The 19,183-nt window shown below is 43.1% G+C and overlaps 1 protein-coding gene across 3 annotated transcripts in view; it reads left to right on the forward strand.

The window, feature by feature from the left end:
- Positions 1-19,183, forward strand: part of LOC137418418 (E3 ubiquitin/ISG15 ligase TRIM25-like) — a 189,338-nt gene that overhangs the window by 85,890 nt on the left and 84,265 nt on the right. The window lies entirely within an intron of this gene.

The following is a 19,183-nucleotide window of genomic DNA, read 5'->3' on the forward strand; positions in this document are numbered from 1 at the left end:
CTCGTGGCCAGGGCGCAACTTGCCTGACAGGAGTAAATTCCCTGTCAGTGGATCAAGGGGTCTTACTCCTATTGAGAGGAGTGGTCCCAATTGTATGACCATGCATTGTGGCCCTTCGGGGGCATGATGCATGCGTTTGAATGACCATGTGCTTCAGCCTTGGGGTTGAGGCGCATGTGTATTGTTATTGGGACAGCCTTGTTGACGTTGTGCCTTGGCCATGGGGTCAAGGTGCACGTCCAAGGCTGTTAAAATGTTTGACTTTTTACCTTTTTTCATTGTAAAAAAGGCAGGCCCTAGTGCGGGCCATAAAAGCACCTCTGAAAAGAGGAGTTGCCTGTCATTTGCTGCATTAAGCAGCAGAGGCGTTCCAAGATGCAAAATGCTTTTCAAATGCAAATGAATTCCACATCATGTTGATGTTTTTTTTGTTCTTCATCTCCTTTTCTTCTTCACTACGCCACTGTCTGCCTCCGCTCATTACCCCATTGATTTTTTTTCCACTCTTTCTTGGTTTTCCTTCTTTTCTCTGTCCCATTCTCATTAATCTTTCTCCTTCCCATTCACACCTTACCCCTCATCTCTGCCCCTTCTACCCATCTTTCCCCCTCCTCTCTCTCCTTAATCTTTCCATTTTTCTCCTATCTCTCCCTCTCCGTCTGCTCCTCCCCTCTGTTTTCCTTCTCCATGCCCATTTTCTTTTATCTCTCCCTTCATTTTTACTATAATTCCATCTTTCTCCATTTTCCTTCCTCCCATCCCTCCTCCTCCTCCTCCACAGTCCCATCCCCTCTCGTCCCTCGCCTCACCCCTGTTTCTCCCACCCCATCCCATCTCCTCTCCCGCCCCACCCCTCTCCCCTCCCTGTAACCTGTGTTACCTGTGTTGTTGTACCTGTTACCTGTCTCTTTTTCTGTCCTCCTCCTCCTCCCTTCCTTCTATCCTTCTCCATTCCTTCTCTTGCCCCACCCCTCATTTTCCCTTGCCTCATCCCTTCACCCCATCCCATCCCTTCTCACCTTGTTCTGCCTTTCTTTCTTTTCCTGTCTCTCCCCTTCTATCTTTTTTAGTTCTCTGTTTCTCTGTTCTCTTCACATTCACCAATTTTTTTTTCTCTATCTGTCTCTCTTCCTCTCTTCCCCTCTTCTTCCTGCTTCCTTCTCCCCCCCTCCCCTCAAACCCTTACTGTAACTGTTACGTGCTCCTCCCCGTCCCCTGGGTCACAGTGTACCTCCAAGCCCCGAGAGGAGTCAAGGCAGAAAAATGTGTTATTCTGTGTCAAAAATCAATGGTGAAACCACACCAATTGTTACCAGCAAACAAATATTGTATTAAAATCACACAAGAATAACAGTACAACAATAATAGGAATCAAGAGTACAATCAATATATATCCTATGATGGTACCATCAGTTGCGTAATATATAACTCACTGTGCTCCAAGTGTGTGAATCAAGAACATTCCCAATGTCCTTCCCTGGCTTCAAGCCAAAGTTCATTCCGGTTTCAAGCCAACATCGATCCCGGCTTCAAGCCAAAGTTGATCTGCTCCAGCGATCGTCAGAACGATGTCTAATCGACCAGAATCCCGTTCTGATGACAATCACAGTCACGCGGCCAAAGCTGCGTAAAGGCGCCCTCAAGGCGACTGGGAAATCCAAAGGCGCCCTCCAGGCGACTGGGAAATCACACCCTCAGGTATGGATGTTTCACAGTACCAAATCGGCGAACCTCAGGTTTGCCTTCAAAATCCACCTTACACACACGCGCACCAGATAAACGTCTGAATGCGGTGAAAGCGGTTGAAGCGAAGCAAAGAAAACTTGCTCGACGCGCAAAGCGTGCGAGTCAAAATGGCCGACGGCCCGTTCGAGGCGGAACGGCACTCAAAGAACAATCCTCTTCGGAATCGATCGCAAAACCTGACACGCAGGTTGATCAGTCACAGCGATAACAACTGTCGCAGGAATCCCTTTCCTGGGAAATCTGAAAGTTCACTAGCGACTCTCGTTCGACAACGTTCGCTCAGGACCTTGAAGCAACCAACTTCTTCCTCGACTTCACTTGCTCCGCCTTCTTTTTCCTCTCCTCTTCGTCATCGTCCGGTTCAGGTTTCATTTCAAACATACATTTTTTTAACCTTCTGAACACAATAATATCTATTTCCCTCAAACGACAACAATAATAATAAATGGAATCAAAAATGTTTACAGTGGATGAAAACCACAACGGAAGTGACAAATCCATAACAGTAACCCCCATTGGCATGTTGTTGGCGTATGGGCATGACAATTGCAATGTTTATTGACTTTGCTAATTTTTCCGTTTTTCTCCTACCTCCACTAATATCTCACATCTTCTTTTCTCTTTCTTTATCTCTATCTTTCTCTCTTTCAGTCTCATTGCCACTCTTTCTCTCCTGCTTTCCATCTATCCTTTTCTATCCCTCCCTTTGCGAGATGAGGATTAATTGATATTATTGATATTAATTGATATTAATTGACATATTACGATTAATTGATATGCCAATGAATACAGTTTGTGTATTTTTTCCCTTTTCCGTTTTCCACGGTTACAGCTCATAAAGAAAGAGTTGATTTACACATAATGATTTTGTCACGTGGATGTGATAACAAATGTATAATGCTTATAAAGGAAATGTTTGTTTTTAAATGGATACATATTGTCATACATGTATGATTAAAATGATCAACATGATTAAAGGGTATGAATGGTACCACAAGGCTTTCCGGTGTTTGGTGATTGCACTGGTGTAAAGAAGAGCATTCAAGCCCTGTAGGATCAGATGAGGATTACAAGCAATAGAGGATAATATTTGCTGGAAGAGTAATTGCACAGGGAAATGGATTAGAGTGGAAAACAGAAGTTGAATTGCAGGACAACTATAAATTTCAATAATAATTTGAGCATGGTTGGATTAAAATTGTCAATAATTTTGATTGGTTATGATTTTTGGCAAACCATTTCGAGATGGTTTACAACATTTTAAATGTCAAGAGGTTTGAGTACCATTAAAATTGGGAATTTTTTTTTCCAATAGACTGTCTCATTATCTGTCTGATCAATTTTGTCTGACTGCCTCACAAATGAAGGATAAATTGTCTTAATTGGCTGAAGATGTTGGATTTTGTGATGGAATAGCCTGGTACAATTGAAAACATGTCAGATATGAGCCTGGGACAGAAAAAGTGATTAGTCAGTTTTCATGAGGTGTATGTTAGGGGTGACAACCAATGATCATAGATCTCAGTGAACGGATGAAGCTATTCTGACAACATTGGAAAAGGGCTTATGCATGGAGTCATTTAAGTGACGGATTTAATTTATTGATTCATGATGATTAATTGATTGATTGATTTGTAAGTGAATTCTTAAGAAAGAAGCTTTGACATGTTTGTGGGACATCATCAATGTGAAGATACCTTGAAAAATGAGCAAGGTGGTAAGTTGAGAAAAGCAAAGGAAGGGTCCAAATATATGCATAATACATATGTGCTTAACATCTGGTGTGACTAACAGGGAACCAATGCTCAACCGCACCTCCGACAACGACTAGGTCTCCGTTGTTGCAGACCCCAAACGAGGATTGGCCTCAGCAGATTACATTCTCATATAAACCCTATAATTAGACCAAGATGAGTGAATGGCTGTGCTTCCTGTGGCTGCAAAATCTTTGAAGCAAGAATGATTCATTTTTTGCTTATTCGCAATAAGCAAATTGATTAAATGCCGAAATTGGGGAATTTTGGGAATATTAAATTAAAAGACCCAGAATTGGAGTTAATACTGTAAGCCTTACATTTGCCGATTATCAATATGGGTTTAGGGAACATCTCGGGAAACAGAATTTTTTGAATTTACAAAATTTGGAACAATTGGCTTACGATTTTTTTGGGAACCAAGTGACGAGAGTCACATGATGATCAGGTTGGAATTTCGGACTAATGTTTTTGGACAATTGATATGCCAGTGGTTGACTGGCATGTGAAGGGGTGTTTTGTCAAATTTGGATAAGTTATTGTGGGAGACAAAAGGGTGATTTCAAGGTGGACATTGTAGGGGCTTTCTAAAAAAAATGTGTCTGTTTGTGTATCTGCGTTTCTAATAAACGAATAAGGGACAGACTTTATGAAATTGTCACTGACCTTGATATGAAAATAATGGTTCCGACACAAACAAGTATACATAATGCATGAGTTTGTGTATTTTTTTTATTTTTTTTCAAAAGATTGCTGAAAATGACAGCATACCTGTTTGGAAATAAATAACATAATGTGGATGGGATCGAATATCCATAAAATAAAAGACATAATTTGATTATAAAGGTTATCTCTTTTGAAAAGGCAGATGGAATGCCAAGATTTTTTGATGTGCTGAGTTACAAGCAGCCATTAATTACTAGTAGGAAATTGTGAGTAACGTTGGGATTCCATTTTTGATAATGCTTATATGAGGATACAAAGCTATTTATGGATATGAGCTTTATAACATTAAAAGGTGATATGCCTGTGGGAGTAAAATTAGCCAAATTTGTAGGAGATCTTACACGGATTTACCAGAGTACTCTGCTCACAGATTTTGGATATATATATACATATATATATATATATATATATATATAATATTGTTGCGGATATGAGGACTGTATATTTTTTTGATTGTGTGAATTATTATTATTGGTTATTCTGCACCTCCTGCCTCCGGAGCTGTGTAAAGGTCAAAGGGCATCCCATAATTAGTCCATAAAGCATCCACACCACAGCCAATCATAGAATACCCCTGTTCAATAGTTATATCTTATTCTGTGTTTTAGGGTAAGGCTGTGTCTCCCATTAATAGAAGTACTCCATTGCACGAAGTAAAAGAGATAGATTCCCTTCATTCCCATTCCCAAAACCTCCATTCCCCCCTTTTCGTCAATTGCAATTCGCATTGCCAACTGCATGTTGGGCGGTTTTCCCTTCATCCGCCATTGACCACGAGGCAGGGTTGGGGAAGAAAGGCGTGTCTCCACCTCGTCATAGAGGGGAGGAGTGAGCCAGCCCCGAACAACCAACCGAGCACGAGGGGTTTGGTCTGAGAGGGCGGAGGAAGAGCGATCGGGGAGGTTCGCAAAGGTTCAAGGGTGGGGCTATATATAACCCATGAGAGACGCCCCCACCAGAGATGAGCTTTTACAGAGGAGAGAACCCGTCACGCGAGAGAACCCGTCATGCGAGAGAACCCGTCATGCCAGGCCCCCCACCAGCAGCGTTGGCTTGGCTCCACCAAGCAGCTCCGACCCGCTACCCCCGCACACACGACAGGATCGGTGGCATCGGCGGACGTCGAGGTCCAGCCCGACGTCCCGTGCGGGATCAAACTCCAGCCAGCTCCGGGCCTTCCTCCAGCCACCCACCTCCTGTCATTCCTGCCTGCAATTTCCATCCATTTGCGTACGTGAGTTTGTTTTGTTCGTGCTGTCCTGGGTAGTAACAATAAGTCTGTATAAGCTAAAGATTGCACTGTGTCACCTGCGTCTCATGTCCCTGTAAATAAACGTGACTTCTTGCTTCCTACTTATATGTGTAAATAATAAATCCAATTACTCTTCTGTCCGTCTTCTCGTCTTATTCCTTTTCCTCTTTGCATTCGGTCGTTTTAGAGTTTTCCAGATTGGGCAGCTGCGGTGCGATACGGCCAAAGTTTGGGGTGAATCGGGTGAGTTGGGGAAGAATCGGGGGAACTGTTAGGTCGCGGTAATACACCACCGCTCGGTCAATATAACATCTTGTCCGCGATCCGTAACAATATATTTATATATATACTTGGATTTTATCAGCATATAAATAGTGCTGTAGGTATGGATGTGTATTAGGGGTAGAAAATATGAAATAAAAATTGTACAGAAAATTTTGGCTGAATTGTTAAAAAAAAGAAAAAGAAGTAATACCAGACTTCAACGTATATTGATTTTCATAAAACATGGAAATAATAAATGGGAATATTCAGCCACTATTGTGAGTTTTTTTAAAACGGAATGTATTGTGAATCTCAAACCAAGGGACAGACACGAACGCGCTGTTACGTCGTTTAAAATTCAGAAGGTGATGTTACATGTACCTGTAATATATATTTCAATAACTTGGGACACCTATATTTGCATACTGGTGTCATTGGAACCCACTAGTGGCATAGCAATAGACAAGAAACAGCTGTAGGGGAGTAACACTTCCTTGGATAGTTCCTACAACATACAAAGGATTCGAATAAGGATGAAAATGCATGTAAACTTGTAAATAAGCATGTAAACACCAACTTATATGGCCATTAAGGCCAAACAAATTGGGAGAAACCAATTGGATACGTAATTTACAGATGAGTATTTGGAAAGTAATGGAGGGAATTTATTGCTCCCTTTATGGGGAAGATATTTCCAAAGGTCTATTAAAATGTTAGTGTCACAGTTGTTAGGTGTGAAAAAGCCATTAGATGAACAATAAGATCTGTATATATATATATATATATATATATATATATATATATATATATATATATATATATATATATATATATATGTATATATTTTTACAAAGTATATGAAATGCTTATAAATAAAATGTCTAAGAGCTAAGGGATAAGGGAGCAAAATTCTAGGATTGTACAAAGGTTTGCAAGATCAAGATCATATATTTGGAAAAGTGGTAGTTAAAATATTTCTAGATCCGTTTATAAAATGAATTTGTTGACTTTGAAGTTCAGTGTTCAAATTTTTGTTTAACTTACATTTTGAGTTAAATTGATGATTGTCATTGGAAATAGTTTGATGGAGGCTTGGTTAAAACCCTTGGTTCCAGTGTGTTGGAGCAAATTAATTAATCATGTGATGCTGATGAGAATGGAACAAAATAAAATGTGGATTAAGATGAGGAAGATTTTTGGTAATTTGGAAAAAGAGATAAAACGAATGATACAGATGGGCAGTGCAGGTACGGAATAATGACATAATAGAAATGTTATGAATCATGCCAGTCTTATAAGATCAGTGAACTAATATTATTAAAGTTTGAAACCAGGAAAACTGATGTAACTTGAGGCACCATTTTTTTTTAAATCACACAGTATTGTAGAAACTATTGATTAACCCTAAGTTAAAAAAAAGGGGAGAAAAAAAAAAGAAAAAAAAAGTGGGGAATATCTATGATAATGAATACATTATTGAAGCTAGGTATTCCAATTTTTGATTTTAACCATTATTAATGAATGATTTTAAATGCATGAGTGAAGCATTTGTGAGAAATATGAATTAATCATTTTATTCCTGTTTGGTAATGATATAAAAGGTAAGATAGTGATTACATTCCTCATTTGTTTGTATTACGAGAACCACATAATTTTAAATTGTCAATTAATGAATCAGAAGGTTAGAGATATGAGTTGGTGGAGATATCATAAATTAAACACAACTGATGTTGGAATTTATGTCTTTGTGATATATATGAAAATATAATCTGTGAATGTTTCAAAGGAAAATAGCAAACTGTTGAATATGAAGCTGTTATAAGATATACATGATTAGTTAAAACATGGTAATTTCATGTCAAGATGTACCCTACCTGATCCAGAGTGTGTTGAAAGCAGATTCAGATGTGGCTGAGTAAAGGATAAGACCAGATCATATCTCAAATGGAGTGGTAACGGCTTTGGGAAGAAGTCCGTGAAGGAAAATTTGTCGCTAAATATTGAAGTTATTCTTGGCATACACCCTCCTTCTCAAAGAATGATAAAGGCATTTTCCTTTGCAAGATTGGAAATGGATGTTCACCTTCACCAAGGGAAATATTTGCCTGGATCACATTGCAACGTATGGAAGAAAGGCGATCACTTGCTTCTGTTCAAGTGTTTGGAACATTCATCACATCAGCAATTGTGGGACAGCAACATCTTACCTGCAACTCCTACTGGATGCGGTGACTTGATGTCATTGCTCCACCAACTTCTGGGGAACCAGCATGGAGCTGTAAGTGGACGGCTCTGCTTCTTCCGCTGCAATGGGCCTCCATGATTCTGCTTGTTGCCCCTGGCATGGGCCATGGATAACTTGAACACCATGGTCCTAACATTGCTGTGGATGCATCTGTCATCTCTGTTCCACATCTTGCCGGTCAACTGACATCACATCAACACTTGCTCCACGCTCATGATGAGTGAGGAGGCAAGTCGACTACAACGGGATGAAGGCCTTGTTCAAGATCTACTATGGCTTACAGCACGAGTGTCAAAGATGCTACATGCAGAGCAGGGTCAGTTATGATTCTGCCAAGCTACCATGACAGCAGAAACCCTACGCAAAATAGTGTAGGTGCTATGAAGACATCAGAAGAAAATGTTTCATACTTGATTTTTAAACACAAGTGATCAGCCTCTTCTTCTTTTCAAACAGAAGTTCAACATTTGTTCTGCAGCAAAACGCATTTTAGAAGTGTAATTGCCAAATGTTGCAGATGTTTTATATGGAATTATGCAGACATTATTATTTAGAAAATGGTGAACTGAATATTGTTGTGCATTGGTAAAAGGTGAAGCATGTTTGCAGAGATATTTATGATGCAAATGAAATGAACTGAACTATCAACATGGAAAGAGTCGATGAACAAAGGAATGTTTTTATGATCAGATTCTTCCAGGATGACGGTGTATGCCTAAAGCCTAAGTCACACAGAGGCGGATATTTTGGCGACTACTGGCGACTGCCGGCGATCAAGATTTTTCGGCGACTACTGCCGATTTCGGGCGGTCAAATATGGTCAGGCGGCAGTATGGCGACTGCAGGCGGCCACATTGCACCTGCATTGAGACGACGCCCCGAGTGGGATGGCGACTGTTGAAGATCGACGACGACTGCATTGTGGATGCACTGCGGCAGCGTGGCGACAGCCTGGCGGCTAGATTACGACCGATGGCGGATCGCGGCGACTGCATTCGGGCCGGGTGGCGGTTTACTCCGACGTCCGCAAGACTGCAATAAGACCGCCGGCGATTGGAGATGATTCACACAACTTTTTAAATCTTTATCTCTCTATTTTACATTTCACTTTATTCATTTCAATGATGTATGACATGAAGCATAAAGATGTTTGATGTACAATAAGAAAGTTAATAAAGATGTATCATTGTAATGTAATAATCAAACTTTTCTGCAGGGAGAGAGAATGGAAATAAAGTCCAACAAATTATTTCCACTGGTCCCAAGTCCCATAAATAAACTTTTCAAAGGACCAAAGTCCCAAAAATAAAGTTCCCAAAAGTCCCAAGTCCAAACAATAAAGCCATATCTTTGTCGGCACCACAGGACCTCACTCCACGGAGACCCTCACACCATCCTGTCTTGCCATGGAATCGTGGTATGTCGTAATGCAGTCGCCAGGCAGTCGTATCTCTGTCGCCAATGGCCGTAACTCGGCCGCCACTAGTCCTACTGCTGTCGTCGTCAGTCTCCCATAGCCGCAGGGGAGACGTGGCAGTTCTTCTGTAGTCGATATGCAGCCGCAACAGTGTCGGCCCGTAGTCGGGAAGATGCCGCAGGAAGGCCGTATGGCATTCGCATCTCTGCCATGCTAGCTGGTGGGGCGATTGCGGAAGACTATGAGCGACTGGGTTGCGGCCGCTTTACGGTCTTATTATGGATACCGACGACAGCATGGCGGTTCCATCATGACAGCATGGCGGATCTTTTTTGAGGACGACTGAGCGCGCCGTTTTTAAACATTTAAAAAAAATATTTGGCCCCTTTGCAGCTCTTGCCGACTGCAGCCGACCTGGGGAGGATAACCACGACTACAGAAGACCGTCCATTACAGTTTCATTACGATTGTCGGCGGGTGGTGGCGATTTTTCCAGTCGCCAGTAGTCGCCGACAAATCCGCCTATGTGTGACTTAGGCTTTAGGTATTGAAAATTGGATTACGAAATTTTTGTAATTTGAGTATTTTGCAATTGGTGTTTAGATTAATTGTTTAATATAAACAAAAATAAAAACTGAGGGATTGTGGAATTATAAAGGACATAAGAGGCGATTTATTGCCAAAACAATTAAATTGCATTTCAATTTGAATTCCTAAAATGTGTTCTCAAAGAATGCAGTCTGAGCAAGGGAATGAATATGGAACCAATACGGCAATCGGTTATCTGTAAAATGACCTTTGTCACCTCTGTGAAAGGCCCAGAGGTAAAATGTTGACTTTGCATGGGGTTGGTATGCAGTACTCAATTAGTGAGGTTGAACAGGTCAAAAGGATTGACCTTTAACAACTTCTGAGTCACTCCATGATGACAAAAAGATACTCCTGGTGCCTGGAAGACTGCCTTTGCCAAAAATATTGACCTGAACAAGCTTTTGCGAATGACCCTGGATCTCAATGAAACAACATCAAAGGAGACAGGGCTTATTTAGGGGGATTGCACAAAGGGAGACAGAGAAAATCCTATTGCCTGTGGAGATGTGGGTTTCTGTGCTTTATGTGCTTCCTGTGCTTAGAAGTCTAAATGTTCAAGTGTGTAGAATTGGTTTTCTCTCCATACGATGTTTGAATAAATCTCAGTGGAACTTAGTTGGAGCCGTCTTGATTTTCATTTGAGAAGTCCTCGCTGAATGGCGTTGGAAGACAGCTTCTTCTTCATCATTCCACAACAGACCTCTTCACCCCAAAATTTAATCAGTTCATGTTTACATCATTATACATATCTGTACCAAGTATGAATTAGATTCCTTTAGTCATTCTCAAGTTATAGCACTATTACAGACTTTGACCTTTGACCTCTTGACCTCTTTTATAGGAAGCGAGTATTTTATGTCTATTGGGTCTTTTTGGTTGTTTTCGTCTTCAGGATCTTTAAGGGTATTTGGGGTATTTTGGGTCTTCAGGATCTTTAAGGGTATTTGGGGTATTTTGGGTCTTCAGGATATTTAAGGGTATTTGGGGTATTTTGGGTCTTCAGGATCTTTAAGGGTATTTGGGGTATTTTGGGTCTTCAGGATCTTTAAGGGTATATGGGGTGTTTTGGGTCTTCAGGATCTTTAAGGGTATTTGGGGTGTTTTGGGTCTTCAGGATCTTTAAGGGTATTTGTGGTATTTTGGGTCTTCAGGATCTTTAAGGGTATTTGGGGTATTTTGGGTCTTCAGGATCTTCAAGGGTATTTGGGGTATTTTGGGTCTTCAGGATCTTTAAGGGCATTTGGGGTATTTTGGGTCTTCAGGATCTTTAAGGGTATTTGGGGTATTTTCGGTCTCCGGGGTCTTTCGGTGTTTTTGGTCTTTGGGGTGTTTTTGGTGGTCGGGGTGTTTTTGGTGTTCGGGGTGTTTTTGGTGTTCGGGGTGTTTTTGGTGTTCGGGGTGTTTTTGGTGTTCGGGGTGTTTTTGGTGTTCGGGGTGTTTTTGGTGTTCGGGGTGTTTTTGGTGTTCGGGGTGTTTTTGGTGTTCGGGTTGTTTTTGGTGTTCGGGGTGTTTTTGGTGTTTGGGGTGTTTTTGGTGTTCGGGGTGTTTTTGGTGTTCGGGGTGTTTTTGGTGTTCAGGGTGTTTTTGGTGTTCGGGGTGTTTTTGGTGTTCGGGGTGTTTTTGGTGTTCGGGGTGTTTTTGGTGTTCGGGGTGTTTTTGGTGTTCGGGGTGTTTTTGGTGATCGGGGTGTTTTTGGTGTTCGGGGTGTTTTTGGTGTGCGGGGTGTTTTTGGTGTTCGGGGTGTTTTTGGTGTTCGGGGTGTTTTTGGTGTTCGGGGTGTTTTTGGTGTTCGGGGTGTTTTTGGTGTTCGGGGTGTTTTTGGTGTTTGGGGTGTTTTTGGTGTTCGGGGTGTTTTTGGTGTTCGGGGTGTTTTTGGTGTTCGGGGTATTTTTGGTGTTCGGTTTTTTTTTGGTGTTCGGGGTATTTTTGGTGTTCGGGGTATTTTTGGTGTTCAGGGTATTTTGGGTCTTTTGGGGTTTTTTGGGGTCTTTTAGGGTCTTCAGGATATTTTGGGTTTTCGGGGTCCTTTCAATATTTTTGGTCTTTTCGGAGTTCGGGCCTTTTGGGTCTTCGGGGTCTTTTCAGTCTTTGGAATATTTTAGGTCTTCGGGGCCTTTGGGGTCTTTTCAATCTTTGGAGTCTTTTGGGTAAAATCAGTCTTTTCAGTATTTTAAGTATTCGGGGTCTTTTGGGGTCTTTTGGGTCCTCGGGGGGGGGGGGGGTATTTTGGGGCCTCTGGGAACTTTAGGTTAAGTATTTCAGGTTACAATTGTGGGTAGAATCAGATCAGCTGTCCAACCAATGGGTGAAGTGTGGACATACATACATACATACATACATTTGCTCCATTATATATAGATATATATAGATGTGTACCAAGTTTGAATTAGATCACTTCAGCCGTTCTCAATTTAGAAACATATTACAGACTTTGACCATTGACATATTACAGATAAGTGTACCAAATTTGTTCAGAATCCCATCACTGACCCATTGGGAGTACCTGTCAATGTGCCAAGTTTCAAATGTTTCCATTATTTGTGTTTAATCCAAAATGGCTGCCATACCACATGACCTATAATGTCACAATTATCACAAAAACATTCTGCAAAGGTTTCACTCCTACCATGAAAGTTACGTCTCAATTGGACATGTGTTTGCTGAGAAAAACAAGGTTTAGCCCATACGGACAGATGGACGGATGAACAACACGAAAACATAATAACTCCGGCCACCTTTGGGGGCAGAGGCATAAACAAATTTCTGGAATTTACTGGCGATAAAAATTCCTCAAAATTAACCTTTCTCAAAGCTCGGAACAAGTGTGTGTCTACTCTCAGGAGCCAGGAAATAATATCTCTTGACTGTCAAGACTGAACTCAAACCTGTCTCTCTCCAACTCCTGGTGGCATCTGATCAAATCTGTTTCTGGTGTTTGTTCCACTTCCATCCCCTCCCTTACCTCAAATGGCAACACATCTGACACTGCACGTGAAAAAGCTGAATGCCTCATCTCTGTGTTTTCTGAAACATAGTGTCCTAAACCCATCGCTCTCTGTACCCACCTTAACCAGTCATACCCAGCTGCTGCTGGACTCTGTGTCCTTCTCTCCCGACAAGGTGGAAAAGTTTGTCAAACCTCGACTCAGATTCCGCAACTGGACCAGACGGCATCAGCCCACAGGTCCCCAAATCCTGCTCTGACAGGATATCACACCCTCTCTGTGTTCTCGTTACCCTTTCTTTTGCTTTAGATCTACCATACACTTGGAAATCAGCCAAAATTACCGCTTTACACAAAAAGGTGCAAAAACAGATCCTTGCAACTACAGACCAATCAGCCTGCTCCCAATCATTAGTATCATCAGCAAAGTCATGGAATTTATCATCGCTTCTGTTATTAAATCCTTCCTCTTCTCCAATGGCTTGATCTCTGATCATCAATTTGGATTCAGACCAGGCCACTCCAAGCTGGACATTCGGATTCCGCTGTCCCAACAATGGATGGAGGTCCTCAACACATGACAGGAAATCAGAGGAGTCTCCCTTGACATGTGGTGCCTGCAATACGGTTGGGCACCCCGCCCTGCTCAACAAACTCTCCTCTTATGGTATCCATGGAAATCTCCAAGTATGGCTTGGAAACCTCCTCTACGGTCATAGCCAACGTGTGGCCCTGAAAGGAATTCTCTCATCTCCCCTTCCTGTTGAGGCTGGACTTCCTTGAGGCAGTCTTCTCGGCCCTGTGCTTTTTCTCGGCCATGTGTCTTCATTAATGATCATTAATGATCAAAAACACTCTGGAAAATCCTCCCTTTCTTTTTGCTGACGATTCCACCCTCAGCCGCTCCATATCTCAACCTTGAGATTGGCAGGTAGCAGCCTCTTCACGCTTTGCAGTCCTGGATAAAATCACACACTGGTCAAACAAGTGGAACATGTCATTCAATCCTGACAAATCTCACACCCTCACGATTTCTCTTTGTAAAGATCATCTGGAAAACCCTCTGTCACTCAAGCTTTTGGGTCTCACTTTTTGCAAGGATCGTTCCTGGGAAAACCACATTTCCAAGCTGGCCTCCAAAGGCAGTCGCCGACTGGGCATCCTCCGTCATGCGAAGTCCTTTCTTGGCTCTACTGAGCTTCTCACCACATACAAAGCTTTCATCCACAGCTAGATGGAGTGCTGCCATCCTGGCTGGTGTTCCTTCTCACAGCTTGCTCAACATCTGGTGGAATTTGTCTTCTACTGACTCCTGTCTGGCCTAGCTCCCCCTGCCCTGTCTGTTCTCTGTCCCCCAAATATTCCTTCTGGCAATCTGCCAGCAACCCTCTTCTGGTAAAAATGCCAAAATCAAGACTCTGTCACCTTCACTCTTTCATTCCTCTTTTCTCCCACCTTTGGAACAAACTCCCACACTCTCTTCAATCCCAGTCCTCCTTCCCGGTCATTAAAGCAGCTGTTCACCACCATCTCTTATCTTCCCCCATCCAAAACATTGATATTTTTACCCCCGTTAATGTCACCCAAATCCACCTTTTTCAAATTCCGACTTATTTCCTGAAAGCAAGTAGTGTGCATTTGTTTTATACTACTTTATCTCCCCGCCCTCCCCCCAGCCCTCTCCCTTCCAAAGATCTACTGATGTCCCTGTTCTCTTCTGTTGTTGTGCTTGTGTGCTTCCCTCCCTCTCTTCCTCCTGTCGCTGCTCACTTTATTGATGTTTTAAGTGTCTGTTTGTTTTGTGTTTTATGCGTTAGCTTTTACACTAGCCTCGGCTTTGTATTCAAAAAATAGTAACAATAAAAGAAAATAAAATAAGGTAGAATGGTACTCAGCAGCGCATTCAATTGACTTCAAAAATAGTTGGTGGTTGAAGTCAATTCGCTGACATGCAAATGCGATTCAAATTTCAAGTCAATCGGATGAAAATGGAGGATTTTAGAAATTTGAAAAAAGTGATTGCCATTTGGCCTACGTTGACTTTTTTTTTTCTTTTTTCTTTTTTCTGTATACAGAGTCGAGGCTCGTGAAAGAGCTAACAATTATCAAACAAACAAATCAAACAAACAAGTAAACAAAGTATATAAAAATGGGAGCAGTCGACAAGATGGGGAGAGAAGGGGAGGAAGCACACAAACACAACATTTGAGGGCAGGGACATCTCGAGATGTGTGGGAGGCAGAGGGCCTGGGGGGAGGCAGGATAGGCATAAAACGCAAGGACACCAAGGACTTCCAGGAAAGAAGACAAAAGTCACCTCAAAAAAGTGGATTTGGGGTGAAATTAGTGGGGGTAGAAAAGATCAAGGTTTTGGATTGGGGAAGATAAGAGATGGTGGTGAACAGCTGTTTTAAAGACCTGGAGGGAGGAGTGGGATTGAAGAGAGTGAGGGAGTTTGTTCCAGAGGTGGGAGAAAAGAGGAATGAAGGAGTGAAGGTGAGCAGAGAGTCTTGATTTTGGCAGTTTAACCATAAGAGGGTTGCAGGCATATCTTGTGCGACCTGCAGGAATATTTGGGGGACAGAGCCCAGAGAGAGCTGGGGGAGCAAGGCCAGAGAGGAGTCGGTAGAAGACGGAAAGACCACCAACCTGCCTGTGGTGAGTAAGTGAAAGGCCCTTGGAGATAGCGTCATCGCGGGAGATTCCAATGATTCTGAACGCTTTGGTTTCAACAGCGTGAAGACGAGCTAGGTGTGAGTCAGGAGCACCATCCCAGAGGGGAGAGCAGTATTCCATTGAGCTGCGGATGAAAGCCTTGTATGTGGTGAGGAGCTCAGGTGTGCCAAGGAAGGACTTCGCACGACGGAGGATGCCCAGTCGGCGACTGGCTTTGGAGGCCAGCTTGGAAATGTGGTTTTCCCAGGAAAGATCATGGCAGATAGTGAGACCCAAAAGCTTGAGTGACAGAACTTCTTGGAGAGGATTATTCAGAAAGTAGATGGGAGGGTTGTCCAGTCGGTCTTTTCGGAGAGACATCGTAAGAGTGTGAGATTTGTCAGGATTGAAAGACATGTTCCACTTGTTTGCCCAGTCTGTGATTTTGTCCAGGTCTGCAGAGAGTGAGGAGGCTGCAGACTGCCGATCTGAGGGATGAGGAATGGAGCGGCAGAGAGTGGAGTCATCAGCAAAGAGATAGATAGGATTTCCAAGAGAGTCAGAGAGATCATTGATGAAGACCAGAAAAAGCACAGGGCCCAGAACACTGCCTTGGGGAACTCCAGCCTGAACAGGAAGAGGAGATGAGAGAAACCCATTCAGGGCCACACGTTGACTACGACGAGAGAGGAAGTCCGCCAGCCATGCGTGGAGATTTCCATGGATACCAAAGGAGGAGAGTTTGGTGAGCAGAGCGGGGTGCCAGACCGTGTCGAAGGCACGTGATATGTCGAGGGAGACAGCTCTAATTTCCTGTTTGGCATTGAGGACCTCCATCCATTGTTGAGACAGCAGAAGCAGCATGTCAAGAGTAGAGTGACCTGGTGTGAAACCAAATTGATTATCAAAGATCAAGCCATTGGAGAAGAGGAAAGATTTCATATCTGAAGCAATGATGGATTCCATGACTTTGCTGATAATTGGGAGAAGGCTGATTGGTCTGTCATTGCTAGGACCTGTTTTTGCACCTTTTTTGTGCAAAGCGGTGATGTTGGCTGATTTCTAAGCAGATGGCAGTTGACCTTGAGCAAAAGAGAGGGTGAAGAGAACAGAGATAGGGAGTGAAAGAGCGGAAGAACAGGATTTTAAGACCCGTGGGCTGATGCCATCAGGTCCAGTTGCAGAATCAGAGTCAAGGGTTGACAGAAACTTTTCCACCTTGTCAGGAGGAAAGGACACGGAGTCCAGGAGCAACTGGGTACGACTGGGTACGGTGGGTACACAGAGGGATGCGTTTGGGACACAAGATTTAGAGGCAAACAAAGAGTTGAGGCATTCAGCTTTTTCACGTGCGGAGTCAGCTGTGTAGCCGTTTGAGGTAAGGGAGGGGATGGAGGGGGAACAAACACCAGAAACAGATTTGACCAGACACCACCAGGATTTGGAAGAGGGAGACAGATAAGAGAGTTCGGTCTTGAGAACGGAGAGATATTGTTTCCTGGCTCTCCTGAGGGTGGACACACACTTGTTTCAGGCTTTGTGAAAGGAAATGAGATTTCCTTCCGTTGGATTTGCTTTCCAGGAGATGAAGGCAAGTTGTTTCTGGGCAATAGCCTCACCACAACAGCCTCACTCCGTGTACCATGGACTGGAGGAAGGGTATGACAACTGAAGACGAGATGGGATAAATCTGTGCATGAGAGAGAGCAATTTACTTTGGTGGAAGAATTCCCAGGATGAGTTGATGTCAGAGGTGGTAGAGATGGGAGACCAGTCCAGGTGATTGATGGCTGCTTGAAGACCGTGCCAGTTGGACTGAGTGAAATGCCAGACTCGTCGTAGCTGAGGAGACTCCCTGAGAATGGTGAGAGAGAAGTCCACTTTAACAAGCACATGATCAGATGAGCCGATTGGAGCAGAAGAAGAGCAGCAGACATTTTCAGGGAAGTTAGTCATAACTAAGTCCAGAAGAGAAGATGCCCCATTGACTGAGATCCGGGTCGGGAAATTGACAGATTGTGTCAGTCCCAGTGAGTCGCAGAAGTCCTTTGCTGAGGAGCCATGGCTGGTGAGAGAGGCACCCACACCCAGCCAACTGGCATGGTGACAATTGAAATCACCACATATGAGGAAGAGAGAGTTAGGATGAGTAGACAGAAGTTGGTCCATATTATCAGACAGTGAGATGTAGATTGAGTCATCACTGTTTGGTGGACGGTACAACACACATATGAACAAGAGGTGGGAGCGAAGGGGAAGCCGTAGCCAGAGGTATTCCTGGGGGTGTGGTGGATAGAGTGCAGTGCAGGGCGAGTGAGGAAGAGAGTTTTTGATAAAGATAGCAACCCCACCTCCAGGACGAGGCTCAGGTCTATCATACCGGAGGAGCGAGTAACCCGGGAGAGATACTAAGGAATCAGAGAGATCATGAAGGAGGAAAGTTTCTGTTGAGCAGATCACGTCTGGTTTGACAGAAGCAACCTGTATGGAGAGATCAGTTGAGTTTGAACGAAGGCCCCAGATGTTTGAGGTCCATACTGTTAATGAAGAGGAAGGGGGAGCATCGGATACAGAACAGGGGGGAGGTGGGGGAGGGGAAGATGTGGAAGAGGTGGAAGAGGTAGGGAGAGCTGTTGAAGGTGTGTCAGAGATTTCAGAATAGCTCGGAGAAAGGGAAGGATGGGGCGGACAAAAGGTTTGATGGTGATTGGGTGAGGCACAATGAGGTGTTATTTGAGGAGGGGGAAGAGCGAGGCAGAAGGTTGGGGGAGATGGAGGTGAGAGTTTGAAGAGGGAAGAAGTGGGGAGGACGCTTTGAGGAGGGGGAGTGAGAGGGGGGAAATTGAGAAGAAATGAGGGTGGGGAGATTTGAAGGGGAGGGGCGAGGGGGGAGTTTAGGAGGGAAGGGACAAGGGGAGGGATTTGAAAGGGATGGGATATGGGGGAGATTTGGAGGGGAGGGGTGATGGGGAAGATTTGGATGGGAGGGGTTATGGGGAAGATTTGGAGGCGAGGGGTGAGATTGGATTTTAGAAAGTGTACGATTAATGGGAAACGAACATTTATTGCAAAATGAGTTTCTTGTGACCTTCGAGTCAAAAATACCACTGACTATGTACCACTGAAAATACCACCTAAACTGACTATCCACCTTTTGATCTTTTAACCTCCAAAAAAATATGATTGTCATACCACCAACTCTACCATTTGGTGAAGTTTTGTGAAGACCGGTTTTAAATTTTGACCTGTAGGCAAGTATAAGTGAGCAGACAGACAAACACACAAACACAAACCGGAGTGATACACATACTTGCGAAAAAAAAAGATTTTTTACCAAGTAACAAACAGACAGACAGACAGGAGTGAAAACATAACCTCCATCCACTTTCAGTAGTGGAGGTAAAGATACCTGTTACCAGTAACTTGTTCAATAACTTGAGTCCGAGATTAGATGAACTGCGTGAACTGTGAGAGTGAACTATGTGAGAGAGAAGCCATGCAGTTGTGGCCAAAAATATTGGCACCTTTGCAATTTTTTCAAATAACTCCCAATTTTCTCGAAAAACAAGTTTAAATTGAGAAAAGTATT

Source organism: Myxine glutinosa, chromosome 1 (genome assembly GCF_964187855.1).
Source record: "Myxine glutinosa chromosome 1, kmMyxGlut1.1, whole genome shotgun sequence".
NCBI lineage: Eukaryota > Metazoa > Chordata > Myxini > Myxiniformes > Myxinidae > Myxine > Myxine glutinosa.